The sequence below is a fragment of the Pan paniscus genome, chromosome 14 (assembly GCF_029289425.2).
Source record: "Pan paniscus chromosome 14, NHGRI_mPanPan1-v2.0_pri, whole genome shotgun sequence".
NCBI lineage: Eukaryota > Metazoa > Chordata > Mammalia > Primates > Hominidae > Pan > Pan paniscus.
In genome coordinates, this window is record NC_073263.2 from 33908417 (window position 1) to 33923213 (window position 14797).

Sequence of the window (14797 nt, forward strand, 5' to 3'; positions counted from 1 at the left end):
TCAGTTGAGAGGAATGTGTTATGCACACTTCAGTACTGAAGCTGTTTAAAGCTGTAAATAGTTTTATGCTCATATTATCACTTTTAAGAAGAAGAAGAAAAAGATCAAGTAGGCTCTTATCACCTCTCTGTGGTGATCCTCTCCCAAAGTTTTGTACACGCAACTCTTCTCTGAAGTCACAGAACTTGATCCCACGTTCCTCCTTTTCAGCAAAATGACCTGTGACCATAAATGATATCAGGAATCTAACAAAAGAGATACAAAAATGACAGCCATGACATGTCCTCTAGACTCTCCCTGACCAGTGATGGTCACTGTCTAGGCTCTGATTCAGAGCCTGGGTGCATGGAAGGAAATCACACAATTCCAGGATCTCACAATTTTCTCAAAGACTTTCCAGTCCACAGGGCCAGTGTCAGGGTAGACAGAGGCAAAGATATGCATCCTCCATGAGCATGTATACCCTCTCATTGTAAATTATGGCCAAGTGAGAGTCATTCAGGGAGACACAGGGGAAAGGGACCCTACATCCTTGCTCCTGTAGACCAACATGAGCTCTCTGAGGAGCAGGGGATGGGAGCTGCTGTGTTATTTTACAGGTTAAGTCACATGTCACGTGTCCTTGCTCTGTCCCCTGTTAACAGCAAAGATCCTGTCAAATGCATTCAGTAAGGGATTAGTAAACTAGAGCTGACACACATAGTTCTGGACCCAGAGGGTCTTTGATAGAACCCTGTAGTTCATTCATCTACCTTTAGGAAGAGCTGTGGGGATATGACCTGCGTTGTTTTCTTAAAATAAGGAAATAGGGACATGTGGGAAGAGGGAGAGGAGCAGAAAAGATAACTATTGGGTACTGGGCTTAATACCCAGGTGATGAAATAATCCGTATGACAAACCCCCATGATGTGTTTATCTATGTAATAAACTTTCACGTGTACCCCCAAACCTAAAATAAAAGTTAAAAAGTATACAAATAAGGGAAGTATCTTCAGGATATGTCTGTGGCTTTTAATCCATGTGCTTTCTGTTTTGTAAGAACTCATTGTGCTGAAGTCCAGCTCTGTGACACTGAAGGTCACCAGTTCCCTTGCTGGTTTCCATTGAATGATTCCCCTGTGAAGTCCCTTGTTTACTGTATTTGTAATTAGCCACCAAGAACTTGAGTAACCGGTTTCCGAGGAGAACATATATCCTGAATCAGTTCCTGGACATTTGTTTGAGGTCTTGTAAGGGAAACTGAAGGGAATTGTGTATTGAACAGGATGGCTTAGGCCTGCTCAACTTCTGAGAATTGAGGTAAGTGCCTGACGTCAGCATGATTTCTGTTTAGCAGAAGTGGGAGTTTTAATGAAACCGATCTTTGAGCTAACGAATTTAAATGACTGAACTAAGGTGTCACTTTCAAAAGTATATATTTGAATCCATATGTTTTTTGTGGCTGTGCACATCACTGCTAGAAATTCGCATTTAACTCGGGTAATATTTGCAGACTGACGGGGCAGATGGGAGCCAGCTGCTAAGTGAGAGAATCCACCTGCTTGCCAGTTGGAGTGTGATAGGAAGCAAATGGCCCTGATAGAGACTCTATTTCTAGGCACACTGACAGAGCATTCAGCGAAGTGTCACCACACTTTGCTTCATCTAGATCATCAGGGCAAACCTGAAACTCTATCAGGAGAGGGACCAGACTCTTCCAAGAAGATGGAGGGAACCAGGGACACAGAGCATCCTCCCTACTCAGGTCCCTATTGCTATGGTAAAGGACGAGAGGAAAGACAGATGAGGTGAGGAGGCTATTCCAGAAACTGCATGTGAAATGGGTGGTAAGACATTGCCTTGAGGCATTGCTGAAACAATCAGACTTTCGAGTCTAGTCTGAAGGACATAAGACCAGGGAGACCTTGATATGCAGAGATGCTACCCAAGCTTGGAACCCTTCCAGAGAGAGCCCCCCAAACTTTGTAGAATGTACCTAGCAAGTCAAAGCCTCCTTTGTGCCAAATATCTGTGTTCCTGCTCTCTACTGCTCTACTTTCTACTCCACAGCAAAATGTCCAAGAAAATTCGATCTTCCTCTTTGCTCTCCAACCCTATTCCTAGCCTTCAGTTTTGTTTTGTTTTGGTTTGTTTGTTTGTTTGTTTCTGTTTATCAAAGGAGTGGAATGCGTCAGGCAAGAAAGTACCTACCTGCTACACCTTATACATTTTCTTCCTGCTTAGCTCAAACCTGTGAGTGCTGTAGCCAGTGAGGTACATTTCATTAAATGGATGAACCTAGACTTGGGGTTTGTGGCAATCAACACACAGTACTGAAAAATCTGAGTATGGAACAATCACCTGAGAAAACAGGGTAGGACAGCTTAACCCTTGTGATCATGCTTGCTCACCCAGGACTTCAAACATCCCTGTGCCTCACTGGGCAAGCCCATGGCCAGGGCGAAGGATATGGAGAGGTGCCCCAATGGGAATGTATACCCTAGAGTGTTGTGAATGCTGGGTGCTGAGGCACCTCAAGGACTGTTTTATCCTAAGCCGGAAGAGGCTCTTTCCTGGAATGCCCGGTAAAGTTGTTCCTTGAGTTTGGTCAAAAACCATGCATTCCAAGCAAGCTGCACTCCGAAAGTCAAGTGTGGTTTTATTGCACTTACTGATTTCCAGTGTGACTCATTTGTCTCAGCAACTGGACATCTGTGTCCACAAAATGGAGGGCACCCAGCCAAGCGTGGGGATATTCTGATGAAGTTTGGAATTTGTGCAACACATTTTTCATGCTCAGCTGAATTATTGGTAGAAAGCAAGATGCTGCCTAATGAACATCCCAGAAAGCACAGGATCCACTTTCCTGGGATAGTAAGTGACTAAGCATTTTACTCTTGCCTGTTATTATAGCTGAAAAGATACAGAGATGATATTGTATAAGGTGCATTAGCATCTTACCGTTGAATTGCCTTTTTATTTTAACGCTTCCAGAACCTCTTCTTCTACTTTCTCATTGTGCCTTGACAACTTTCTTGTGAGCAAGGAAGTCTGGTATTACATAACTTTCAATGGAGAAAAATCACATACAAATGGGTTTAGACTTGCTTTAGGGTCCCATTACTTCAGTTGGTCTGTGTATCAGAGACACCTTGGCAGAAAATTGGGACAAGTTAAGGCTAATAAATGGAATTATTACAAAGTCATGAGCAAGGGGTAGGAAAATCACAGGAGATAGTGCAAGAGACCAGAGCTGGTAAAGGCAGTTCCTGTTTCCATCCTAGGCCTTGAGGGGGAAAGAAGAGGTAGCAGATACCCAAGAGGCTGTCATAGAAGTGTGTATTTCAGTCAAGGGGTGCAACCAGCCTAAAGTAACCCTTGTAAAGAACCCAGGGGAATAAATACCCAACCTAACTTTCCTTCATACCCCTTCTAGCCTGCTGCTTGTGTCCCCCTCCCCTGACGGCTATTCCTATCACCACCACTGACCAAACGCAAATGAAAGCCAGAAGGCAAGAAAGCCTATTAATGGAGTTCAAAGAATGGAGCCACTGGGGAGCATTTCTAGAAAGGTAGACACTTCAAAATATAGCCTGTAGAGTCAGCCTCAGAAATAGTCAGACCTTCTGGTTGCCATTTCATCTGTCATTCATTGTTATCACCTGGATAACTAAAGATAGGCACATTATAAAGAATCCACTCCACGTTTGCTGGTGACTGAATGACTAAATTCCCTGGAGTAATCCTGGCAAAGGTGTGTTTCTGCCTTCAATTCAATGCAGTTCAGAAAGCATGTTTGAGTTCTGTAAAGTGAGCTACATGGTGTTTAAATTCTTATGAAAGATGTGCCAATTAATACAATGCTGCATTTTCTTACTATTCCCCAAAATATTTACTATGCCCGATCGCATCCCCAACACACAGACACATGCACACATATACATACGCATGCATATGCATACGCATGCATATGCATACAAATATACACACACAAGCATGTAGGCACACACAGAAGCATGTGCACATGGGCACAGGCACACAGAGGCACTCACACACATGCACACATGCACATGCATGAAGGCTTGGAATGAAGCACAGCTTGTGTTTCTGCCTCAGATGCCACAAAATTAATTTTAGTTGGAAAACTCCTTGACAGACTTCCAGGAAAATACCACTCAGAACAGCAGAGCTCCTGTTAACATCTGTCTGCTGTTTTCTCAGAGACACCCAATGCCAATCTTTAAGTTTCTGATTCTCAAAGCTTCCTCTGAAATTAGTCACCTTGATGAAGCTCATGATGATATAGAAGCAGCTATTACTAAAAGGAATTGCTACATTTTTGGTGGTGGTGGTGGTGGTCAAGAAGTAAATAAGTACATGGAAGAATAGATAGATGAGTAGATGGATGGTTGGATGGATGGATGGATGGATGGATGGATGCAGGGATAATGGATTGAGGAATGAGTAGAGGGATGATGGATAAATGGATGAGTGGAGGGATGATGAACTGATGAATGAGTAGAGGGATGATGGATGAATGGATGGGTGGATGGATGGATATGTGGATAGACGGATGGGTAGATGAAAGGATGTATGGATGAGTGGAGTGATTGATGGAGTGATGGATTAATGGGTGAATGGATTAGCAGAGGGATGATGGATTGATGAATGAGTAGAGGGATGATGGATGGATGGATGGTTGGATGAATGGAGGGATGGATGGATGGATAAGTGGAAAGTATGTATGGATGAGTGAGTGTGGATGGATGGATGAATGGGTGGATAGATGGAGAATTTTAGAAAGAAGTCGATATTTTTTTTCTTGAGACAGAGTCTTGCTTTGTTGCCTAGGCTGGAGTGCAGTGGCACGATCTCGGCTCACTGCAACCTCCCCCTCCCGGATTCCTCCTGCCTCAGCCTCCTGAGTAGCTGGATTACAGGCAGGTGCAACCACGCCCAGCTAATTTTTTTATTTTTAATAGAGACACGGTTTCACCATGTTTGTCAGGCTGGTCTCAAACTCCTGACCTCCTGATACACCCTCCTTGGCCTCTCAAAGTTCTGGGATTACAAATGTGAGCCATCGTACCTAGCCAAAGGAAGACAATTCTATAACAATTAATAAGGGGGAAGAAGCTACCTAACACTCACCTCATTATTCTTGGTAAAAAGAAGCCTGAAGCAAAGGCATCTCTGTCTATCACCACTGCATTCAGAGAGGGTATATATCATAGGAGTTCAGAACACAGGCTCTAGATTCAGAGTCTTGGATTTGAATCCTGGACTTAACAACACTTACTAGCTGTGGGACCTAATCTGTGCCTCTGTAATGCTGTCTCTCTGCAAGGAATCGCTTATCCCACTGCATAGCTGGCTTGATCTGCTAGTGATAACAGGAATGCAATGGAAAGGACAATTACCTTAGACCCTGCAGGGATGTCCAAGGGACAGAATACAGTCATTTGTTTTTAGTTTCTGTTTCTGGTTGGGCCAGTAAAGCCCGTTCCTCATCCCTCTTTTTCACTTATTACCAGAGACAGAAACTAAAAATCATGGCTTCAGACTCTAAAAGCCTAAACAAAACAAAACAGAACAACAACAACAACAAAATAAGGGAGGTTGGACAAGCTTGCTGGTATTACAGGGATGAAGGTTACCCCCTAACACCCAAGACATAGTTCTCTGAGAAAATTTTAAAAATGAAATCATGCCCAGACACAAATTTCTCAGAAAAAAAATTGATATAGGAATTACAGTCAAATATCCATGACTGGTTTGGTTAGAGAATAAAATAATCTTTAAAATAATTTTATCACTTATGAATTATATTTATATATATTATATGAATACATATGAATTATATTTATATATATTATATGAATACATATGAATTATATATAATATATATAATATATAATATATAATTTATAATATAATATATATGAATTATATTTTATATACATATAATATATATTATATATATTTTATATATATATTATATATATATTATATATATATGAGGAAGCAAATTGTATTTAGAACTTAGAAGTTAGAAACCCAGCTCAGGCATTGCCTGACCTTGAGCAATTTCCTTAACTTCTCTAAGCCTAATTGCAGGTGGTACAAACTGGTTTTGCTGTGGCCAAAACTGTCCAGCAGATTTGATTCCTTTGGGCCACAGATTGTTTTAAGCACATGTGAACTATGATTTTAAAGTTGGGAAATTCCACCAAAGCATCTCAATTTCTAATTTTTTGGAAAATTTAAAAAGTCCAGCAACAGTGGACCCATATTCCCACACAGCACCCGTTGGGTGAAGCTGAGTCAGGGCTGCCCCCTTTAGACTGGGCCAGGTCTCCATAACCCCTTCCACTTTCTACTGGCTACTGCCTACTTTCTCTTCAATGTTACCTGCTGGCTCTCAAAGCCCTTGGAGTTGTAATCGCTGCTCTCATATGTAAAAAGAAAAATAATGTCTGAGCTGTGGTTGTTGTGAAAAATAAATAAAATCAAGTAAGTGAAGGGCCCAACACATGTATGACACACCATAGCAATGGAATATGAGTCATCTCCTTTCTCTCCACTGGTCATGTATTCATTCAGCAAATGCTAAGTGTTCACTATATGCCAGATAATGTGCTGAGTGCTAGAAATGAAAACATACATATGACATGGAGCCTGCCCGTGCAAAATGTTGCATTCCTGTGAAGGGAGACAGACTTATAAACAAAGTATAAGACCCATCTGAGCAGGCTACTCCATCTTTCCAACCTGTGATGCTTCCTGGAGGGGATCTAAAAGAGTAAAGAGAATTTGGAGGAGTATGTAAATGATTCCTTTAAAAATACTGCTCAAGGTAATGAGGCATGCTCTAACCTGGGATAAGGGAGTCTCCTTAGCGGGTTTTCCAAATCTATTCATTTTACCAAATTAGACACGTTCTTGTAAATTTCATTTACATTTGATACTAGAATGGGCAATTATAGGTCTTACATGGCAAGATCAGGGCACCTTGAAGGAACACCTGGATCCTACTTCACTGACTGCAAAGAGATTAAAATAAAACCTCGTCACCCTAGTCAGATGGAGGCAATGAAAAGAAAATGGAATCATGAAAGCCCAGAATATTAATTCCACCTCAGTCTTCCTTTTAATATCAAGCATCCCTGGATTTGGGTTTGCAGAAATTCACATTGCTGTGTCACATAAGCTAGAATCTCCCAGAGGGGCACAGAGCGCTGTGGGGTGCATTCATTATACATCAGCATTACACAATGCATTGTACAGCGTCAGTGCCAAAGTCATAATATGCCCTGTGCTCCACTCCCTCCCCTATTTCTCTATCCTAAGGCTGACTTTAGCCTACTCATCACCATGGCTATTATTCTTCTTTATTCTTCTCAAAATCTGTGATTTCATCATTTTACCCTTTTCTACAGGCTTCTGAGATCAGTTTGTTCATTCGTATGGTTGGCCCCAGTAACAAAGCTAAAACTTCTATATTCACCGGATTTCCAGAATGTGAATGTTGGGTCTTAAACCTTATGCTCAAATAATATATTTTTTTATTTTAAAAAATCATTGCAGTGTAGAAGAAAAAATACATGGCTTTGAGGCCAAAGAGATCCAAGTCCAAATCCTTGCTTTCCCAGTTATTAGCTCAGTGACAAAGGACCCAGCCTCTCTGAGTAGTTTTCCCAATTGTTATAGAATTTATGGTAAAAATCATGAGTAAATTGCATGAGATCACCAGAAGTCGTAACACATAGCAGGCACTCATCAGGATACTTGTCCGTCATCACAAAATAAGATGTGATTATTGGTTTTACATATAGTAGCTTACCCTCATATGCTGCCTAATGTAAAGGCACTTGGTGAGGCGATTTCACATGTACCCCTGATCTTTACAAGAAACTATTTACTATTTGAGAAACCTTTGCTCAGGGAGATTAAGTAAGTGCTTTGTGTGAATTAACCTATTTGATTCTCATGACAGCTTATTATTATCTTTATTTGATAAATGAGAAAACTAAAGCATAAAGAGTTCAGGCAACTGGCCCCAGGTCATAGTGAGTAAGTGGTGGAAATGACATTCAGTCCCCGTCTGGTTCCAAAAGCATGCTCTTAATGAGAAGGTCATTAAGAGCATAAGGTCATTCAATAGCAGATTTTGAGAAGAATGAAAACATAACCATGGTGATAAGTAGGCAGAAGTCAGCAAGGGAGAAGATAACCAAGCCAGGACTACCTCATCCCTAATACACTCACACACATCCCCCCCCTCACACGCACACACACACTCAGAATAAACACATACACACACTGGTACACAGAGTTTCCCCAGTGCTTTAGAATGGGTCTGGTTATGGCTCGACCCAGGAACTGTGAGTCCTGGACCAGGTGAGTCTGGGGGCATTATTGTCTAGGACCCTGTAGAGCACCCCACCGTGACTACCACATTAAACCTCTCTAAGACTTCTGCATAACTGACCCAAATCCTGAAATACGTCTAGAACTGAGCAGACCTCATAGATCCCAACCCCTGAAATGGAAGAGCTATGTGCGTATATATATATTTTTATCTCCCTTCTCCCAATATGCTTTATATTCATTCACAGGCATCTTAGGGAAGCAAATGTTGAAATGGGAAACCCAACCTCATAAACTGTGTTGCAGTTCCACCAAACGGCCGGTCACTCAACACACGTTGATAAGAAAGTCCCATGATGGCACTGAATGTGCTAGAGTCCCCCTGGAATTTCAGGTGGTGCAGAGCTTGGGGTGGTGCTCCACCATGGGGGAGAGAAGGGACCCTGTGTGCCACAGAATTCTGAGGAGCCAGGACATGTGGTAGAGGAGAGAGACGCAGCAGGGAAAGAGGACAGAAGTTGAAAACATCTCTCCTCATTGGCAATCACTCATTTCAGCAGCATTTTAACCCAAGAACGTGATCTCCTGATATAAACAGGGCAGAGCCATCTTTGTCAGGTGATTTGAGGAATAGTGAGAATGTGCACCTGGCCTGTTTCAATAGCCCATTCTCACTGGTGTTCAAATGTCACAGCTAGATCATCTTGTTAGGCCCCCTTCTTTTTCTATTTTTTTGAGGGGGAGTCTCGCTCTGTAGCCCAGGCTAGAGTGCAGTGGTGCGATCTCGGCTCACTGCAAGCTCCGCCTCCTGGGTTCATGCCATTCTCCTGCGTCAGCTTCCCGAGTAGCTGGGACTACAGGTGCCCGCCACCACGCCCATCTAATTTTTTTTTTTTTTTTTTTTTTTGTATTTTTAGTAGAGACGGGGTTTCACCGTGTTAGACAGGATGGTCTCGATCTCCTGACATCATGATCCACCCGCCTCGGCCTCCCAAAGTGCTGGGATTACAGGCGTGAGCCACCGCGCCAAGGCTTTTTTTTTTTTTTTTTTTTTTTTTTTTTGAGACAGAGTCTCTCTCTGTCGCCCAGGCTGGAGTGCAGTGGCAGGATCTCGGCTCACTGCAACCTCCACCTCCCAGATTCACGCGATCCTCCCGCCTCAGCCTCCCGAGTAGCTGGGACTACAGGTGCCCGCCACTACAGTCGGCTAATTTTTATAATTTTAGTAGAGACAGGGTTTCACCATATTGGTCAGGCTGGTCTCAAACTCCTGACCTCAGGTGATCCACCCGCCTCAGCCTCCCAAAGAGCTGGGATTACAGGCGTGAGCCACCGTGCCAGGCCTTAAGCCTCCTTCTTTTGCAAAAGCACTGCCTTCTTCATTGAGAGGATGGTAGTTGGAGGGATTATCATCTACGTCTAATTAAAAGGCAAAACAAGAGTCACAGAAGACATACAGCAATAGAAGACCATGCTTCTGAAAATGTCAACAAAAATTCAAAGCTGCAGCCTCAACAAAGCCCTCTCCCATCCTCACCATGTCTCGCAGCCTCTTCCCAACTCACTAGTATTGGCCCCTCCAGGCCCCCTTACTTCACATGGTTGAGATCTCTTTTCCAAAGAAAAGCTTCTCACGGGAGAATTCTGCACTTATCCACCCTTGGATAGACATGTGTATACAACATAGCATTTTCGTTTTCTGGGAACCCTTTGTCCCCTCTAAGAGGGGACAAAGCCTTGTGATAAGAAAATCAGGGAGACGGGGTGGATATTTTTTTGAGGTCAGATTGTTGCAGCCACAGTTTGCTTAGCCACTACTCTCCCTGTCTGTAGGCTGGTCTTACATGCCTGATGGCTCTAGCATGTTCCTTTGCCATTTGTTTGGGTGATTACATCAAGCAGGCAGCACTTCTGCAGCTTGGGTGGAAGCGGAGAGAAAGCTGACCCTCCTGGTCCATTCTTCCCCTAGCTCTCATTCTTCCGTGAGAACCAGCAATGCAGAATGATTTGTATAGGGCATATCTGAGGATGTCTTGAGCTACTGTTTTCACTAAAACATTACTGCAAATTCACTTGCCTGCTTAGCTTCAAGAGTTGAACTGGGATGGTAGGGTAAGTGAGAAGCGGGAGAAGCAAGCTCACTCACACAGGCCTGGCTTGGGAGAGGTGCCCAGGCATGGAGGGGAGCTGAGCACAGTGGTTTACATGAGAAGCACAGTAAGAAAGGGGTGCGAGGAGGTAGCAAACTGGCCAGGGCCCTGGGGATACCTCTGCCCTAGAATCTAAAGAAAAAATGGTTTAATCCACCTTGGGCAGATTGTGGTTAGTAACCTTAAACCCCTCAACCAATATGTGCCTGCTGAAATTCACTGGAGTTTTGATCTGCAGCAACATTCTAAAAATTGCTTTAGTTTGTTCATTTTTTATTGTTTTAGGAAATAAGCTATCAAGGCATGAGAACATATAGGTTTCTTTCCTTCTTGCTCTGTAAGCCCAGCGATGTCTCCGAGATCAGGAAGTGACACATCATAGTGCCTCCTAACTCACGCTGGAGCAGCTTTCTCTAAAGCCGGCTGTCTTCTGCCAGCTCGGTGTCTGGGCATGGACACAAGGTCTTGGGGATATGATTAATGATCAGCAGACAGTCTGCTCTTCAGGTGACTCTCTGTTCAGCCTGGGAAGGAGCTGAGGAGAGAGGTATGAGAGTTGTCCAGGGTGGGGCTTATGAAAGAGGCCAAGGTCCTCCATGGGATTCTGCCCACCTGCCATCTGCTCTCAGAGCCCAGAGCCCACAGCTGCACCAGTTGCAGTGAGCTGGGTGCTGTTTGAGCTCAGGGATGCGCTGTCTGGGGAGATTTTCATCTGCCCTCCCCACCTTCACTACTTACCCTGACTTGCTTTTGTGGACTGGGTAGGCAGGGCGTGCAGAGGCATGGGAGTAAGCAGTGGGGTTAAGCCCTCTCAAGGGAGACTCCTGAGTTCAGGGAAGCCTGCAGAGGGCTCTGTCTGGAAGCCCAAGCAGCCATAGGAATCTGCCATCCCCTCCTCCACCTCGAGCCTTCTTTAGCAAAGTTCTCCCCATCCCTGATGCTCAAACTCTGGTCGGTGGACCACCAGCCTTGAGACCATGAGAACTTGATGGAAACACAAAAATGCAGGCCCCACCCAGACCTGCTGAATCAGAATGTGCATCTTGTAAGATCCCCAAGTGATTCATATGCACTTTGCACACTTTGCATTTGAGAAGCAGCTGCTCTAAATGATCTGATATAAATGGGGCAGTCATTATTGCCTCAGGAATTGAAGCAGAAATACAAACCCACCCCCACCCTGCCCCAAATTACCTTTCTCACTAGTATCAGAACATCAGTTAGAGATTCACGTTTTTAGATCATCGATCCTCTTCTTTTGTCTAAACAGGTCTATTTTTTATTAAAATTCAAATATTCCCAGCCAGGCGCGGTGGTTCACGCCTGTAATCCTAGCACTTTGGGAGGCCAAGGCAGGCGGATCACCTGAGATGAGGAGTTCGAGACTAGCCTGGCCAACATGGAGAAACTCTGTCTCTACTAAAAATACAAAAATTAGCTGGTTGTGGTGGTGCACACCTGTACTCCCAGCTACTCAGGAGGCGGAGGCAGGAGAATCACCTGAACCTGGGAGGCAGAGGTTGCAGTGAGCCGAGATCGTGCCACTGCACTCCAGCCTGGGTGACAGAGCAGGACTCCATCTCAAAAAATAATAATAATAAAAAAATTTGTATGTTCCTTGTGAGGGAGAACATATGGGATCCCTCAGTAACAAGGTTAAAAAATTTTTTTATTGAGCTCATATTAGTTGCCACATATCCGAGATACTTGGGGTAAATGTATTTGGTGTAAACGAATTACTTTTCCCTGGAGACAAGAAAGGCAAGTGTTAGGAGAACAGCAGCCTTCTTTTTGGGGGAAAGGATTATTCAAGGGACAGAAGAGAGGGAACATCCAAGACAAAGAAGTCTGACCTTCCACTCCATCCTGAAGAAACTTGTCTCTCAGAGCTTTCCAAGTTGTGGAGATGATGATTCCATTTCCATTCAAAATCATCCTCTGTCATTTCAACTTAACGGGAAAAACCAATGGCATTTTGAAGACAAGATGTCTGGGTGCATGTTTATTTTTAGAAGGAGACAGACCACAGCACATTCATTCTGCAAGAAAGAAGCAAGTCCTGGCTCTGCATACTGAATCAGTGAGCAATACCTCAAAAGTGGAAAGATTAAACTCTCCAAAGAATCGGGGCAGTGGCCTCAGCTTATTTATTTTCTCCCAGGAAACAGCACAGCACCGGGTGTGCCGGAACTGCAGAAGCAGCACCATAATAAACAAACTGTCTTCTCAAGCCTTCTGACTCTGTTTGGGTACCCATGAATGAACAGTATCTATTTCAATTCCTAAAATGTATGATGCATGTTGACTTGTTTGTATTTGCCTTTCATTTTCACTGTAACTGAATGAGACCATCCTTCAGGTACTAAGGTAGAATCATCTTTGTGACTTAATAATGGTAATAATCACAGAGACCAAGTCATTACTCTCTGCCAGGTATTGTGACACATGCTTTTGAAGTTGGGAGACAATGCTCCATGGGTCACTCACATTGTTGCAAGTGATTCCAGCAGAGGCATTGACTGCCTTTATTCTGGATTATTTTTTTCAAAATGTTTGTATACCAAACAGCTTTGCGAGATTGATACAGTGTCTCCCTCCAGAGCTAGGAGTGTATATGCTTACTGTCCAGTACAATAAACATAATGTCTCACTCTGGAGGAATGGACAGTATGGTTACCACCTGTTACAAAATATTCAGTTTTCCTAAGTTCAGCATTCTTCTGTAACAGAGCCCATCATGTGTACAGGTATTTCTTGGCCTTTTTGTGTTGCCCTGCGGGAACTGGGACTTGGGGACTAGTACAAGAGAATGCTCATACTCTGGCTTCTGCTTTTGCTGTGAATAACAAAGTCCTTCGTCTCTGATCCGAGAGTCTCATGCCTTCTGCCAGTGTCCTGTAACTGTGGCAGGCTTACTTATGAGGTTGCAAGTGGGATTAAAATCTCAGATCCTTCCTACTTCTTGATAAAAGCAATAACTCATTTTATCCTCTGAAAAACCTTAGGAAAGTACTATCATTTTCACAATGTGGAATCACAGATGTTATCACTAAACTATATTGACATGTCCACAGGGGGTCATAGGACTGAAATTCCATCCAGAGAGAGACCTTAGTTTCTATGAAGTATTGTCCTTTTATAAATTTTATACACTTTTTAAAATTGAAAATACTTCTGGGACGGGGATTCTTTTTTTTTTTTTTTGAGATGGAGTCTTGCCTTGTCACCCAGGCTGGAGTGCAGTGGCACGATCTTGGCTCACTGCAAACTCCACCTCCCGGGTTCACACCTTTCTCCTGCCTCAGCCTCCCCAGTAGCTGGGACTACAGGCACCCGCCACCACACCTGGCTAATTTTTTGTATTTTTACAGAGATGGGGTTTAACCTGTTAGCCAGGATGGTCTGTATCTCCTGACCTTGTGATCCGCCTGCCTCGGCCTCCCAAAGTGCTGAGATTACAGGTGTGAGCCACCACACCCGGACCTGAGGGGGGATTCTAAGTTAGTATCCTAAATTAGCATCCCTAATCCCTTAGTATGACTTAAACATAAAAGGTGGGCTTAAAAAGTAGGATGCTGGAAGGGAACAGAGGGTTACAGAAAGGAGGGATGAAAGATATACTTTTACTTCCTTATTTTTGACTATGGCTGGCCCAGGCAATACCCAATTCTCTTTATCAAGGTGAGCAGAAAGGGTTTCATTAGTCCATAGACAGGGTTCCTTTGTAGTGTGAACTGAGAAGGGAATTCATCTACCCCTTCCCAGAGGCAGCTCTGTTCTTGGCCATTCCACTGGCATGATGCATGTCATGATGTGTCACTTCATCTGCAATACTTGGAAGCCACAATTCTCTGAGGTGCTGGCATAAATGGGATCTGCCAGAAGATATTGACCACTAGGATTTATTATATGAAATAGGCTAATTGGCCTAATGCTTTCCTAAAATTCAGTACAGGAACACTTCTGCACAGATGCAGCGAGGCAAGGTAGTAAGGAGCTTAAACATTGATTATATCTCTCACGTCCAGGCCATAAACACAGTACCCAAGGTGAATGGGGAGTCAAGCCTACATTTATTTATTCATTCAAAGAACATTTAACTTCTAGAAGTGCTTTGGTATAGAGTTCGACAGGGGATCCAGAGATGACTGAGATTCAGACATTTACCCCACCTAAAACTTTACAATTTAAAAGCAAAAATAAAACAAGTACTCCAATAATAAAATATACCCAATTAGGGAACATATAGCATAAAATTAGATAAACCGTGATCTGTCAGAACTCAGATCAGGAAGTAA

At 43.3% G+C, this 14797-nt stretch overlaps 1 long non-coding RNA gene across 1 annotated transcript in view; it reads left to right on the forward strand.

The window, feature by feature from the left end:
- Positions 1-1217: 1217 nt before the first annotated feature.
- The window catches only part of LOC130540758 (uncharacterized), a 259873-nt gene continuing 246293 nt past the window's right edge, over positions 1218-14797 (forward strand). Inside the window, exon 1 of the long non-coding RNA XR_008954748.2 lies at positions 1218-1299. This is a non-coding gene — a long non-coding RNA (uncharacterized LOC130540758). The remainder of the gene's footprint in view (positions 1300-14797) is intronic.